Genomic DNA, 15,532 nt, shown 5'->3' with positions numbered 1-15,532 from the left:
CTTTTTCTCATGTTCGCTTTCAATTTGGCAGTCCCCTCCCCTAGTTCTGAATGGGGGAAAATGGCTCTGAGCACTATGGGACTCAACTGCTGTGGTCATTAGTCCCCTAGAACTTAGAACTACTTAAACCTAACTAACCTAAGGACATCACACACATCCATGCCCGAGGCAGGATTCGAACCTGCGACCGTAGCAGTCACACGGTTTCGGACTGCGCGCCTAGAACCGCGAGACCACCGCGGCCGGCTGAATGGGGGACTAATCCGGAATCTTCTGCCAGTGGAAAGGTCATCATGGTACTTTTTCTAGTACAGGTCATGCGTCCTGTGTACACACATGATGTGTCTTTAACGCAACTGTTTCCTTTGCGCTCTCCAGCCTCATGCCGTTGATCATTGCTTATTCTTCCACCTTTCAGGGGTAGTTTCCCACATCAAGGGGAAAATAGTGCCCTGAATCTCTGTCCACTCCTCCGCTCTCTTTGACAAGGCCAATGGCAAAGCGAGAGCCACTTATTCTGCCGGAAGTCTTCGACCGACATTGCTAATGCTTTTAATTCAAAATTTAAGCAGTGGTTGAGTTCGAATCTGAGGGCCAGAACGTTTTCATTATTTAAAGACACTACTCCTAAAGGTAACTACAGTCTGGAACAGTAATTTTGTCTCCCAAATGCCTCATATCTATAAAGCAGAATTTTTGTAACTTCCTGGCAGATTAAAACTGTGTGCCCGACCGAGACTCGAACTCGGGACCTTTGCCTTTCACGGGCAAGTGCTCTACCAACTGAGCTACCGAAGCACGACTCACGCCCGCTCCTCACAGCTGTACTTCTGCCAGTATCCGTCTCCTACCTTCCAAACTTTACAGAAGCTCTTCTGCGAAACATGCAGAACTATCACTCCTGAAAGAAAGGATACTGTGGAGACATGGCTTAGCCACAGCCTGGGGGATGTTTCCAGAATGAGATTTTCACTCTGCAGCGGAGTGTGCGCTGATATGAAACTTCCTGGCAGAAGTAAAGCTGTGAGTAGCGGCGGTGAGTCGTGCTTCGGTAGCTCAGTTGGTAGAGCACTTGCCTGCGAAAGGCAAAGGTCCCGAGTTCGAGTCTCGGTCGGGCACACAGTTTTAATCTGCCAGGAAGTTTCATATCAGCGCACACTCCGCTGCAGAGTGAAAATCTCATTCCAGAATTTTCGTAATCGAATATCTTTGGTCGCACGGCGTATTTATTTCTAATGTTTTAACTTATGTTCGTGACGATAGGTATGCGACAAAAATCAAACAATCTCAAGAAATTTTGCTATGAACCACCAGTAAACCAGTCTTACACGAATTGCAGATATTATATGGCACTGTAGTTGGTTTTTAGTTGAAGTCACGTGAAAGCTTTAATATAGCGTATTATACGAGACAACTGATCATCTGAAAAAGCTGAGAAGGCACCGTTATTCTAACAGAAGTGGTATGGGTACATTGACAGTGAAATGGAGCAAGATAGTCGCACTGGGGCCTAGAGTTACATTCTTCCTTCAGCAGTTCACGGGCATGTAATTAGATAACAACATGAATAATTCGTACTGTTTGTTTTCTTGGGAGTTGTGCTTTGAAAGTGGTGGAGCTCAAACTAAAGGTAGACGCTGTGAATGACGGTGATTGGAACAAGTTTCGTCTTCTGCATTTGCGTGGCAGTTAAGGAGAGATGTGATGGATCCTTTCTTAATTACCCCAATGAAGCGCCTTGTCGTGGATTACAATCTGAACTGTATACACTGTATCCCATGACCGGAAGAAATCTTATTTTTTTGGCCTGCTGATTCTGGAGCATAGTACACCATATCCCTAGTCAGGTTTCATTGTGTCCATCCTTCCGATAACGGCGTTCCTACTTGACAGTGTTCACATAGTAGGTGTTGAAGCCAGACCTCTGAACCTGCGAGAAGTTATGATTAACAGGAAAACATTACACAAGCTTTAAGAAAGGGAATCAAAAACGGATGCACGTATTTCAGACCGCCACTCCCTGCCTGTAGACTGGTGAAAAGTATTTTTCTCTCTACGGTAACGAGTAAAATTAATTGTTGTTTTCTGAAGGAACATCGTAGAATAAGTTTTCTGTCGTTGACATCGAAGTTTTCTAAGTATCGTACAATGTCATAGTGTAAAATTTTTTATATTGTGACACTATATGATACAGAACTTTTACGTCAACTGACTGTGGCTGCAGAAGCCTATGCAGTTAAGTTCCTTATCGTCTTAAACGACGCTCAAAATTAATTTTAAATTAACAACAGCCTCAGTTGCAATGTTTACCTAGATTTACCTAGGTTTCAGTTGGGATAACCCAACCTTCTTCAGAATAAATGGAACTACGATTTGTCCATATTGGACAACGTCAAAAACTAAAAACTATAATATCATAATAATCGTCATATTGCAATAAATTATCTGTGGAACAGCCTCGGCCCCACTTCGCGATCGTACTGCGGCAGCAACAGATGTTGTTCTCAAACATCCGTTGCTGCCGTACTGCGGTCGCGAAATGGGTTCAAAATGGTTCAAATGGCTCTGAGCACTATGGGACTTATCATCTCAGGTCATTAGTCCCCTAGAACTTAGAACTACTTAAACCTAACTAACCTAAGGACATCACACACATACATGCCCGAGGCAGTATTCGAACCTGCGACCGTAGCGGTCTCGCGGTTCCAGACTGTAGCGCCTAGAACCGCTCGGTCACCAAGGCCGGCGAGGAAAAGTGTAGATGGTTTCGATGTACACTATATGATGCAAAGGGCCTGAACACCTGTTAGTGGGTATTAACGTGGGTGTGTCGACTTGAGCTCTACTGGGGATACTCTGAGTGAGGTGTCTGAAGGCTTACCAAGGAAAGGCAGTCTATTCTTCGTCAGCAGGCGAAACCAGAGTTAACTGTAACCTGGGGTCTGGAGCGAAATTTCAGGTGTGTTTTGTATGCAAACCATAGTCTAACAGATGCTGCATTATAACAGGGTGCACTTCCACGCTGATACTCTTGTTCTGCTGCACGCAGTACAGAACGCTGTGAAATCAGTTCATATCGTTCCGCTTTCTTGAGTGGAACAAGGAGATAAAAATCTAGCCACGAAAAACACTCCATACTGTAACATCACCTCCTCCGTCTTTCACAGTTGGCTCTACACATCATGACACATAACATTTTCCAGGGATTTGCCAAGTCCAGACCCTTCCATCGCTTCAAATCACTCGTTTCCAATCATCCACTGACCTCAGGCGCCGCGTAACACTAACTTCAGATATGTGTGGCTTATGGGGAGCTGTTTGACCACTGTACTTCACTCTTTTTATTTCCATACGTACTTTGAAATTCACAAATGAGCCTAAGGGGTTCCATGCCCTCTTTTGCATGTCACCTCTCATTTTCATCAATTTTATTAATGTTCTATGTCACTGCACGGTAGTAACAGACCGAATAAGATTATTTTAATGAGAGTGTTTGTAATGAGAGCTCAAAATTATTTTTACGTGATTCCCATACATGTTGCGTTACTTTCCTGTGTGGCCTGTGTGAGGCGAGCATTGGAGGACGCGGCACACTGAATTTTCCGGTTGGGGGTGCACAATGGGCCTAAACGCCTGGAAGAACGACTGACGTCGGTCGAGTTTCCCCTATTGTACGCAGGGCGAAACGACCTGCGAGACGTCTGATTGTAACCGCAGTTTATGTGTTTACCGTTCCGGCGCGTCCGGAATGAAGACTCCTGGCACCGAGTGACTGCATTGTCTTCTTGATGGGTGCGACTGTCTGGCTCCAGATGGTCGGTGGTCTAGGCAGGTTGTTTTTGTAGCCGCTCAAACGGCAAGTTCAGTGCCCTCAGCTGAATAGCAGAGGCGTGATTGGTCAACTTAAACTGAGGCTAGTTGACATCATAATGCCCTGCTTGAAATTGGAAGGAACGGTCGCTATTGGGGCGTATGATGTTCTGAGACAGTGTGGGGGAATTTTGGAATCAGCACTGAATGCCGATTCGCGGTTTTTTAGGAGAGTAGGGAGTTGAGCAATGTTGGCTTCGCTCTTGTGTTGCGCGGGCTGTAGGATTCGGGATCCGATCTTCGTCGGAGTCGGACGGTCTTGCCACTTAGTCGCACTTTTTTCGGCCGAACTTACAATTTTCGAACAGCCTTTGAGGCCAGGGATTGAAACAGAGTTGCTGCACACCAAAAGTCGGCGCGTACATCATCAGAAGCTGCCTACCGACCTGCTACAAATTTCAGGATTGGTAAAGTATTTTGCAGCTTCGGCACTGTAGGACCTATCATTTGTATACTGAAGCCCTCAGCAGCACGTGCGCTCGCTTTGTTACAAGTCCACCTTACTTGTTTCTCCAAGTGATCCCTTTTGAGCTCTCACTATTAATCGCGATAGTAATATTTGATTGATTAGGTCCTCCAGTCATTATCGTCAAGCTATTGCATCACAGAGATTAGCAGCCCGTTGTTCTCAAGCCAACTCTTAGTCTCAGTTCAGTACCCCCTATCCTTTAACCTACTGTTTGTGTCTATAATCATGGGCCTTTATGTTCTGATGTATAATAAATCTCATTGTAATATGTAATCCGCATACCATTTCGTAGATACACTCCTGGAAATTGAAATAAGAACACCGTGAATTCATTGTCCCAGGAAGGGGAAACTTTATTGACACATTCCTGGGGTCAGATACGTCACATGATCACACTGACAGAACCACAGGCACATAGACACAGGCAACAGAGCATGCACAATGTCGGCACTAGTACAGTGTATATCCACCGTTCGCAGCAATGCAGGCTGCTATTCTCCCATGGAGACGATCGTAGAGATGGTGGATGTAGTCCTGTGGAACGGCTTGCCATGCCATTTCCACCTGGCGCCTCAGTTGGACCAGCATTCGTGCTGGACGTGCAGACCGCGTGAGACGACGCTTCATCCAGTCCCAAACATGCTCAATGGGGGACAGATCCGGAGATCTTGCTGGCCAGGGTAGTTGACTTACACCTTCTAGAGCACGTTGGGTGGCACGGGATACATGCGGACGTGCATTGTCCTATTGGAACAGCAAGTTCCCTTGCCGGTCTAGGAATGGTAGAACGATGGGTTCGATGACGGTTTGATTGTACCGTGCACTATTCAGTGTCCCCTCGACGATCACCAGAGGTGTACGGCCAGTGTAGGAGATCGCTCCCCACACCATGATGCCGGGTGTTGGCCCTGTGTGCCTCGGTCGTATGCAGTCCTGATTGTGGCGCTCACCTGCACGGCGCCAAACACGCATACGACCATCATTGGCACCAAGGCAGAAGCGACTCTCATAGCTGAAGACGACACGTCTCCATTCGTCCCTCCATTCACGCCTGTCACGACACCACTGGAGGCGGGCTGCACGATGTTGGGGCGTGAGCGGATGACGGCCTAACGGTGTGCGGGACCGTAGCCCAGCTTCATGGAGACGGTTGCGAATGGTCCTCGCCGATACCCCAGGAACAACAGTGTCCCTAATTTGCTGGGAAGTGGCGGTGCGGTCCCCTACGGCACTGCGTAGGATCCTACGGTCTTGGCGTGCATCCGTGCGTCGCTCCGGTCCGGTCCCAGGTCGACGGGCACGTGCACCTTCCGCCGACCACTGGCGACAACATCGGCCCACTATACGCCCTCGCTCAAAGTCCGTCAACTGCACATACGGTTCACGTCCACGCTGTCGCGGCATGCTACCAGTGTTAAAGACTGCGATGGAGCTCCGTATGCCACGGCAAACTGGCTGACACTGAAGGCGGCGGTGCACAAATGCTGCGCAGATAGCGCCATTCGACGGCCAACACCGCGGTTCCTGGTGTGTCCGCTGTGCCGTGCGTGTGATCATTGCTTGTACAGCCCTCTCGCAGTGTCCGGAGCAAGTATGGTGGGTCTGACACACCGGTGTCAATGTGTTCTTTTTTCCATTTCCAGGAGTGTATATGCAGAATCCCATTTTCTGTTGTTTATTACGATAAAGTTCTCTTTTTTTCCCTCTGCGTAGATTACGATTTTTATTAAATTATTGTGAGTGTGCACTCCTTATTTTAACAACTAGCAGGGTCCATCATCATTTCCTTCCGTTACCGTTGTGTGCATAATTAATTAGGTGGTAGATAAGGAGAGGCTCGAATGCATGTCTCAGTCTGATGCAAAATTTGTCAGAATTAAAGAGGCACGAACTCTTCCCCACCCCGGCACCTCGCAAGCCCTTCCGCTGATTTCACGACATTTTTTATAACCACCGCCCGCAATTCCCGGCGGTCCCTGTCCGTCAGCACACGATGTCTGCCTGGTCGTGGTTTAGCTGCAGTTGCTCCTCCCTGTTACCATTTCACAGTGACGTCACCAAACGTCCACTAGAGCGGCTCTAGAAGGGTTGAAATGTCTCTGACAGATATGTTACTCAAGTGACATCCAATGATAAGCCAGGTTCACCGTCATTGAGCTCTACTGATAGACAGGTTCTGCTGTTACCGCCCCTCACGACACCTACTAGTCAACTCTGCATTACATACGCATGGCCGGATACTTTTGATGAGACAGTGTACGCCACTGACGAAACGGAGAGTCTCTCCAGTTAGTGACCAACAGTTCCAGATCGGACAATGGACTGAGTACAGTGTTCGGCTGCCACGCCTCAGGTGTTACAGGAAGGATTCCTCCGGAGGAGAGCGCCTCTGTCAGGGGTCGCCGCGCGGGAGGTGTGTCGTCACCACGGCCTCCTACTGGGGCGCAACCGGAATAACTCGAGCGCGGCTTCTGTGTAAGAGGCAGCGGCAGCCAGCAGGCGGCGCTGTCTCCTCCAACGGGCATCAGGAAGAAAATGAACAGATGTAAGCGATTGAAAAAAAGTTTCGAATATTCTGAGTGGTTTATTGTTCCCTCAAAGAAGAAAACAAGGTCCAACGAACAGTGGTCCAGAAACGCATATTTTCTCAGATCTGAACACTCATCCATTGAGGGGGCTTAACGTGACGTCCATTCACGACACTTGTTCATAGGAGGTACTCATCGCAAAGTCCATCCATATCAACGCATCCGTCAGAGCTTCGGTGTAAGAAGTCGCGCATCGTACGAAGTGTAGGAATTGTGCAAGAAGTACCGCCTACACAAGCATTTCCCTGCTGCCAACCGTCGTACATTCGTTCCAGCAGTTTCGTCCATTAAATGTGGCGCCTGTTCGTCCACCACAGGAATGAGTGGCCTTCTGCTGTTAACCTTTTGCTGTGCTATAGAACCTTTGTCCATAAGAAACTGGGAAAGTCAACCAGCATGTTATCAGGTCGTACGCTGCCACGGATATAATTTCAAGTGTTGAGGGAATGGCTTCGCTAGTTACTTCCGTTGCTGATAAGTGATGCACAGTTGAAAAGAAAATGTACTGAACCATGAACGAAAATGTGAAGTCATTTGTGTAGACAACGCGACACATATTCCAAGTTGCGAGTAATTAACTGAACAATAACGCACAATAATATGGACTACAGACTACATGGTTCTCAGACTAATGTGTGCCTAGAGCACTGTGATACAGAAAGACTTCAAATCACTGCTTGTGTTGATGGCGTGCAAATGCAACGACTGATCTCATACACACGACCAACGTCTTTCAGCCACTCCTGTCAACAAGACTTCACATCTCAGAAAGTATGTGCTTCCAGACAATGTTTATTGGACTTGGTTTTTGTTTTAGTGAATATTACCACCTCTCAAAATATTCGACAGTTCTCTTTAACACAATGGTATGATCAATGGGTCAGGCTATATAGGGTTTAACCCTAGAAATACCAACGCATTTTCCGTAACGTATATTACCAATTGTTAGCTTATGTCGAGAGATTAATTTTTTAAAGAGGTGTTGCTGTGTAGGTAGGGTCCAGAACCTGAAAATATATGTTAGCAAAACCAACGCACTATTAATAACGCCGCCTACCAAGAGGGGGGGGGGGGGATACTTTATGACCACCAAAGCCAAAAACAAAAAAATTAAAATACTAATTCCGTTAATTATTCTGGACGTTTACTAACGGTATACTTCTTAAAGAACTGATGTGTAAGTAGGTGTCCAAACGAGAAAAAATTAAATATCACATGCATTGTGAAAAGTCACGTCTACAACTAAGATTTAAATTTTTTGATTACGTTTCACTAAAACACATAAAACATTTATGTAATCTGATAGAAGAACTAGTTAAACACATTAATTTCTTCAAAATTTAATAGCTCACTAGACTGCTGTCTTTTCAAAAGTTGAGCATGAAGTATCCCCCCCCCCCCCCTCCGCCGACGCTCCCCACCCTCCTCTCCGTCCATATCTTGGTAATGCGAGGGTTAATGTGACGTGTAGTTACTTGTGGTTTAGTAAACTGATGATGTTTTCGGGCGGTCCACACAACCACTCAGACTAATATGATCAGGAGCCCATTCGAAGTTTAGTTTTTTGCGATAACATACTCACTCCCTTAGTAATTAATAATCCCGAGCAAATAGAGAGCTTCATTAGGGATACAGGAATTAGTGACCAAAACGTCGTTGTATCGAGACAGAATATCGTAATATGCAAATACACCAAAAATAGACAATAAATATACATATTTAAAAATGCATATTTAAAAGTGCTTAACGACTTCCTAGGAAACAGTCTCCATTCCTTCCAAGCTAACTATGGAAGCACAAACCAGATGTGGCTTAAATTCAAAGAAATGTTATTGAAACCAATTGAGAAATTCATACAAAAGAAATTACTACGATGCTGAACAAATCCCCTACAGTACAGAAAACTGGCCAGAACACTGTTGCAGAAGCAACGAAAAGTTTATTCCAGATAAAAAAGAACGCAAAATATTCGAGACTGGAGACGTTTTACAGAAGCTCGAAATTTAGCGCAGACTTCAGTGACAGATGCTTTTCATAGCTATTGAACGAAACTCTGTCAATAAATTCGGAGGGAAATCCGAAGAGATTTTTATCGTATGTAATGTACACCATTAGCAAGACACAATCAACACCTTCACTAACTCTCAGTTATTAACCACGGTTTTACGAACTTAGTTCACCAAAGATGATGCAATAAATATTCCAAGTATTTGAATCAAGAACAGCCGCCAATATGAGTAATGCAGAATCACATGACATAGATGTAGCCAGTAAAAGCATGGCTTGCGCTCCACATTTTACACCACTTAGATTCCTTTCGGGGTATGCTGATGTAACAGATCTGTATTTAGCAGTTACGAGGAACGGCTCGCTGGACGAAAGATCCATACCAAAGGAGCGGAAAGCTGCACAAGTCACACCAGTATACAAAAAAAAAGTAATACACTGAATTACACACCCATATCACCGACGTCGATTTGCGGTAGGATTTTGTGAACACACACTGTGTTTTAACATTGTGAGGTACCTCGAAGGAGACTATTTATTTAACAAATTGTCGGCACAATTTAGAAAATATTTTTCTTGTAAAACGCAGCTAGCTCTGCATTCACAGGAAGTAATGAGTGCCGTCGACAGAGGATCTCAAATTGCTTCAATATTTCTAGATTTCCGGAACGCTTTTAACACCATTCCTCAGAAGCAGCTTCTAATGAAATAGAGTGTCTATGGGGTATTGACGCAGTTGTGCGACTGGATTCGTGATTTTCTCTCAGAAATGCCACAGTTCGAAGTAGTTGACGGGAAAACGAAGAGTTGAAAAGAATTGATTTCTGGGGTATTCTAAGGAATTACAGACCCTTTGCTGTTTCTAATCTATATAAACGACTTGGGAGACAATGTGAGCAGATCTGATAGACTGTTTGCAGATGTTCCTGACATTTACGGTCTGTTTCTTTATGACGCAGCGGAGACGTCGGCTGGTGGGATCGCTTGTGGGTCGTGATGATAGGGATCAGTTTAGCCGTGCGGGATGACAAGCGTGCCAAAAACTGGCTGTTTAAGTCACATTTGGCTGAACTATCGTGGTATGGGTAAATTCAACAGCAGGAGTGTATGCAGAATCGGAAACCTGTTAGGTGTCTACCACTGACAGAAAAACCATGCAGAATGTGGCGCCTTCCCACGCGCACATACCCCAGAACCAAGACGCTAAACATAACCGAGTAAAGAAGGAGATTGAAAGGGAACAGGTGAACCATCTTTATACATTGTCCTAAGCATTTTCCTGCATATGTCTACAGGAGAACAGCAACATATCTTCCAAATTAACACGTTAACTGTAACGCAGACTTTACCAGTGCCATTGACCCACGATGTGTCAACCATGATAACATTTTCGTTACAAGCAGAAGGGAGTCTCCTGGTCAAGTTTATAACGTAATGCAAAGTAAACTATTCCTTTCCACAATGGCGGATTAATAAATTAACCTGTTTTTAATGCAACAAAGACGCAGTTTTAGTTCGTATTTTGTGTGGTTCAGTTACCTGGCACCTTGAAGTGGGCCAGACTCAGACTGCAGCCTCAGTAACATTAATTATGTCGCAAAGTGTCTTGTCAAGGCTTTGGCGGGCGATTCTGAAACACATATAGTGTTCTGCGTAAGCCACCGGAAGATCGATGAAACTCCACAACAGGACTGCTAACTTGCGTTAACTTGTTCCTCTAGATCTGCGTCTATATGACTACTTCGTAAGTCAGACTGCGGTACTTGATACATGGTTCACAGCACCACTTCCATACTATTCCTAGATTTATCCACTTTCTAATAGCACGTAGGGAAAATTAACATCTAAATCTTTCCGTGGGAGATCCGATTTATCTTAACTTATACCGACAGTCCTTTATCCGTATGTAGTCGAGAGTCAACAAAATAATTTCACATTCGGATTGATTTAAAGTTCGTAAAAAAATCTCGTCATAACGAAAATCATATTTGTTTCAATGACTGTCATCTCAAATCACTTATCATATTCGTGACACTCTCTCCCGTATTTAGCGATAATACAAAACCAGCTGCCCTTCTTTGAACGTGTCGATTTCCTCTCGCAACCCTGTGTAGAATGAATTCCAAACGGCACAGAAACACTGCAAAAAAGGAAGTATAAGAGTGGGGTAGACAGTCTGTAAATTTTTTGCGTCTTCTAAGTGTTCTACCAAAAAAAAGTGGTCTTTGGTGCCTCTTTCCCATAACATTTACTTTGGGATGGTTCCATTTAAGTTCTTCATAACTGACACAGCAAGGTATTTAAATAAATTGGCAACCTTTAAATTTGTGTGATTTATCATGTAACCGAAATTTAATGGAATTTTTTTAGTACTCATGTGGGCAACCTCATGCATTTTGTTGTTAGGATTTAGCTGTACATTTCACTCCATGAAATGTTTTTTTTCCCTAAATCATTTCCAATTTGTTTTGATCTAATGATGACTTTACTAGATGGTAAGTGAAAGCATCATCTGCAAACTATCTAAGATGGTAAGAACAGCAGAGATTCTTTAACACTTCCATGAGGTATCCCAGTGAAACCCAGATGTGGGGACCGAGCGAGGTGGCGCAGTGGTTTAACACTGGTCTCGCATTCGGGAGGACGACGGCTCAATGCCGCGTCCGGCCATCCTGATTTAGGTTTTCCGTGATTTCCCTAAACCGCTCCAGGAAAATGCCTGGATGGTTCCTTTCAAAGGGCACGGTCGACTTCCTTCCCCGTCCTTTCCTAATCCGATGAGACCGAGGACCTCGCTGTCTGGTCTCCTTCCCCAAAACAACCCAACCCAGATGTGGGTATCACTAGATGGCATCCCGTCAATAACTACGAAATGTGAGCACAGGAAATCATGAATCCAGTTGCGCAATTGAGACGACAATGCATAGGCACGCAATTTGATTCGGAGCTACTTCTGAGAATTTGTCAGGATTTGTGGAAGTTCAAATACATGGAATGAACTTGAGATCCCCGTCTGTAACATTCACTATTTCGTGCGAATAAAGAACCATGACTAGGTGACGCAATCCAAAGAAGTTCACAATGCAATTGTTTGAATACCTTGCGACTGCTTCAGGAACTGCAAAAGGAATATTATGTCAATAGAGGCTGAGCACAAACTCATATTAGGAAAAGGCAGCGAAGGAAACAGGTTGTGTCTTTTCCATAGGTACCATTCGATATTTGTCTTGAGTGATTTTGTAAAAAATACGAGAACGAACTGCCATCCTTCCGAGTTAGTCTCAAGAGTTCCAATTTCAAGAGGATGTGTTAAGTACACAGAATTCCGAAAGTGTGGTTCTTGTGCTGCTTTCAGCTGCGCGAAGACGCATTAAATGAACGGGAAAATGTGCTTTTCACAGACGAATCCCGCTTGAGTGGTCAGCACATACTCTGCTGACGAGAAATGGGTAATTTGGTGCAATCACAGGAGTATCATGGAAAGACAATTACCATGTCGGTCCGAAAAGTACCGCAACTGGTACAATAAAAAATAGAGAAACGCCCACGTGGTGATTTTAACGCTTCAGGTGTTGTACATAGTCTCCACCCACTGGAATGCAACTATCAAAACGATCGTACAACCATTTGAAACTGGCAGAAGAGTCCTTTGAGACTTAATTCAACTTGCACGTCACGTTGGCTTGAATATCGGTTGTGGCGTCAAAGTGTTGACTCTTGATGCGAATTTTTACACTTTGTTGTTTCTTAGTAGGAACGTATTGATAATACTAAGCCTCGTCATCATGGGAGTCTGTGCGTTGTTGCTTTTGTTCGGGAGTGAAACTGTGCAGGACAAACTTTGCACACATTTTTCACTTCTTCGAAACAATCGGGAGAGTTTGTTGGACACTTCATTTAGAGATATTGCTCCACTGCGGTTTGTGACTCAACATTGACACACTATGCTCACACGTCCACTTCTTAGCATTACCTAATCACAACTGAATGGGGGCCTGCACATCTGTTCTTTACTGCTGTTAGTTCAAGCTATCGCCATAGTTACTGCTCTGATATCGCATATGCGCCAGGAATGAAATCAGTCTCGGAACTCTTTGGACGGACTTGTATACGAGAGTGATTTTATTTTTATTTTTATTTTTTGAGTGTTTGGGATACAGAGGACTTGATGTCATTAATGCCCTAAAACTTGGCCTAAAATGGGCCGTTTTCTAGGGAAAGCGCTCGGTCTTTCTAGCAGATAGTTGACACATAGAAGCCGAGCGGGGATTAATAGATATGTAAAACGACAATGTATTGTTACTGTGAACCGGGAGCGAAAGTTAAAAAGCATCAAAGATGGTGGATAGGTAAAATGAGCAATTACAAAGACATTACACTTTTTAAAGTGGCCGTTCAGTAATAGTTTCTAGGAAAACCATTGCCCACGGTCGAAAATTAAATCCCCTTCACCATATCGCTTCTGCGGGGAAGAGTACATTGCATTCTGCAGCCTGTACTGTGTGTGCCAGAACCTCGGATAGGTCGGCTGATAAACAAAAATTAAAGTGTAAGTGGCTAAAAAAATTTACATTGCGTTCGAAAGTACAGCGCCGTCAGTGTGGTTAGTTACAGTGGGAGCAAAGTGATGCAGAGCCGCCGCGTAACCCATTGAGTACCAGTGGTTTTAGCATGAAATCACTATTTTATTAATTTTTTTAAAGTATCCGTGCCTTTCGCATGAAATCACCGATGCTGTTGCAAGACAAAGAAATCTAGTGGTACACTGAGGTACTTCTACGAATGTAGTGCATTGTATCAGCCACTTGCAGTGTCCAAAGCAGCAGTCGGCGTGTAGATTGTGCTACGTAATTGTAGGAGATTGTGACTTTTTTTTATTTTATTTTTTATTTTTGTTTTTTAATACTGATCATAGTGAGAAGACTATTGACAGTGAAAGCAAGTATGTCTAAAGTTACTATAAGGTGAATTTGATCTTGAATTACTGTTGTCACGATTGGTTTCTAAATTAAAGCACTGGACCAGTACGCAATTTCTACATAAATTTAGTGAATGTTAAGCCAATTGATGCTTGTTATCCAGGACTATAATTTGTTTATGAGTTCATGGAAGTTTCGAGGTGTTGAATTGCGTCTAGAAAAAATAAGAAATTGCTTTTAAACGGAGTGTGGTTGTTATCAAAATTTCGCTATTTGAGCCGGTGTAGACGGTAAACTTTTTGCCTCACTTGTCCCCAAGTTTATAGGAATGATGTTCAGACAGTGCGCTGCAGGATCTGCGTCGTTAGTAGTGTTAGTGTCATGACCTGCCGTTAGGCGCCGGTACTGGTACGGCGTCAGTTTGCATTCTCGTTGCACACAGTCAACATGGGTCTGGACAAGGTGAGCAGGGCTTTACTCGTACAACTATCTTATCAAAACAATAGCAATAGTGGTGGTGCTCCAAGCGAGTGTCGATGTAGTGAAGGAATGCGGAGAGGTCCTCTTTCCGCACCGAGGCTCAAAACTTGATTCGGAAGCTCGAATTAATTGGCGATGTGGGAACTGCTCCTGGGAGAGGCCGACGGCCATTTGCGCCACAAATTGCTGTTGCCATGGCTGAGAATGCTGGACGTAAAGTGAGATCTGTAAGCAGTGCACGAGCTGTGTCACGACAGCCGAGCGTTCCATGATCCACCATTGTTTCAAGCATTAGTAGAGAAATATGCAATCCTGTTCCAGACTGTCGTGGATGCAGATGGTCGTCACGTCAAGCAACTTTTGTAATCTGGAACGTAAACATGGTTAACAAATGTTACCCTCGCATGTGAAGATTAAAAGGTGTTTCTTTCAATAGTTTTTTCTTGATTTCTCTTCCGCATGTTTTTACAAATGTTTCCTCAAAGTTTCATTGTCCTACGATCAGTCCTTTTTCAAGAGGGCCCTTTCAAGCAGCGAAAGTTTAGTTATAGCCACCCTGCATGCTCATTGAATGACGTGTGTTTGAAAACTCTGTGGCCCAGTGGTTCCAAAGGGAAATATAACTTTAAAACAATTGATTGCTTACTTTTTGCCAATTTCTTCTTGTATTCGTTGCTTATTATGACGATAAAGATCAATGCTGTGAGAAATTTAAAATTAATCTTTGATGTTTTTGGGACTCAAAGGGTTAACAGTATTATTGCAAGAGGTTCCTTTGGGAATAAAAATGAGTATCCTCCAAGGATAACGGTGTCTGTAAACATTCTAGTCGCCAGGTGACATAGCATTCCACCGATATGGAATGGCAGAAATTGACACGTTGCTAATCCACCAGACAGAGAGGTGAATCCTATAAAGAAAAAGTAAACACACGAGTCGAACTGATTGGGTTATGAATAGTGCTGGTCCATACACTGAGCTGAAAAAGTCATGGGACAGCGATGCGCACATACACGAATACAGGCGGTGGTAGTGTCGCGTACACAAAGTATAAACGGGCAGTGCACTGGCAAAGCTGTCACTTGTACTCACGTTATTCATGTGTTAAGGTTCTCGACGTGATTTTGGCGCACGACGGGGATCAACAGACTTTGCAAGCGGAATGGTAGTTGGAGCTAGACGTATGGGACATCCCATTT

At 44.3% G+C, this 15,532-nt stretch overlaps 1 non-coding gene across 1 annotated transcript; it reads right to left on the bottom strand.

The window, feature by feature from the left end:
* Positions 1-724: 724 nt before the first annotated feature.
* Positions 725-799, bottom strand: Trnas-uga (transfer RNA serine (anticodon UGA)). Its single transcript has one exon. It is a non-coding gene; the product is annotated as a tRNA-Ser (tRNA).
* Between the last annotated feature and the right edge of the window lie 14,733 nt (positions 800-15,532).

Source organism: Schistocerca gregaria, chromosome 1 (assembly GCF_023897955.1).
Source record: "Schistocerca gregaria isolate iqSchGreg1 chromosome 1, iqSchGreg1.2, whole genome shotgun sequence".
NCBI classification, from domain to species: Eukaryota; Metazoa; Arthropoda; class Insecta; order Orthoptera; family Acrididae; genus Schistocerca; species Schistocerca gregaria.
The sequence above is the reverse complement of the archived record's forward strand: the minus strand, read 5'-3'. Positions and strand labels throughout refer to the sequence as shown.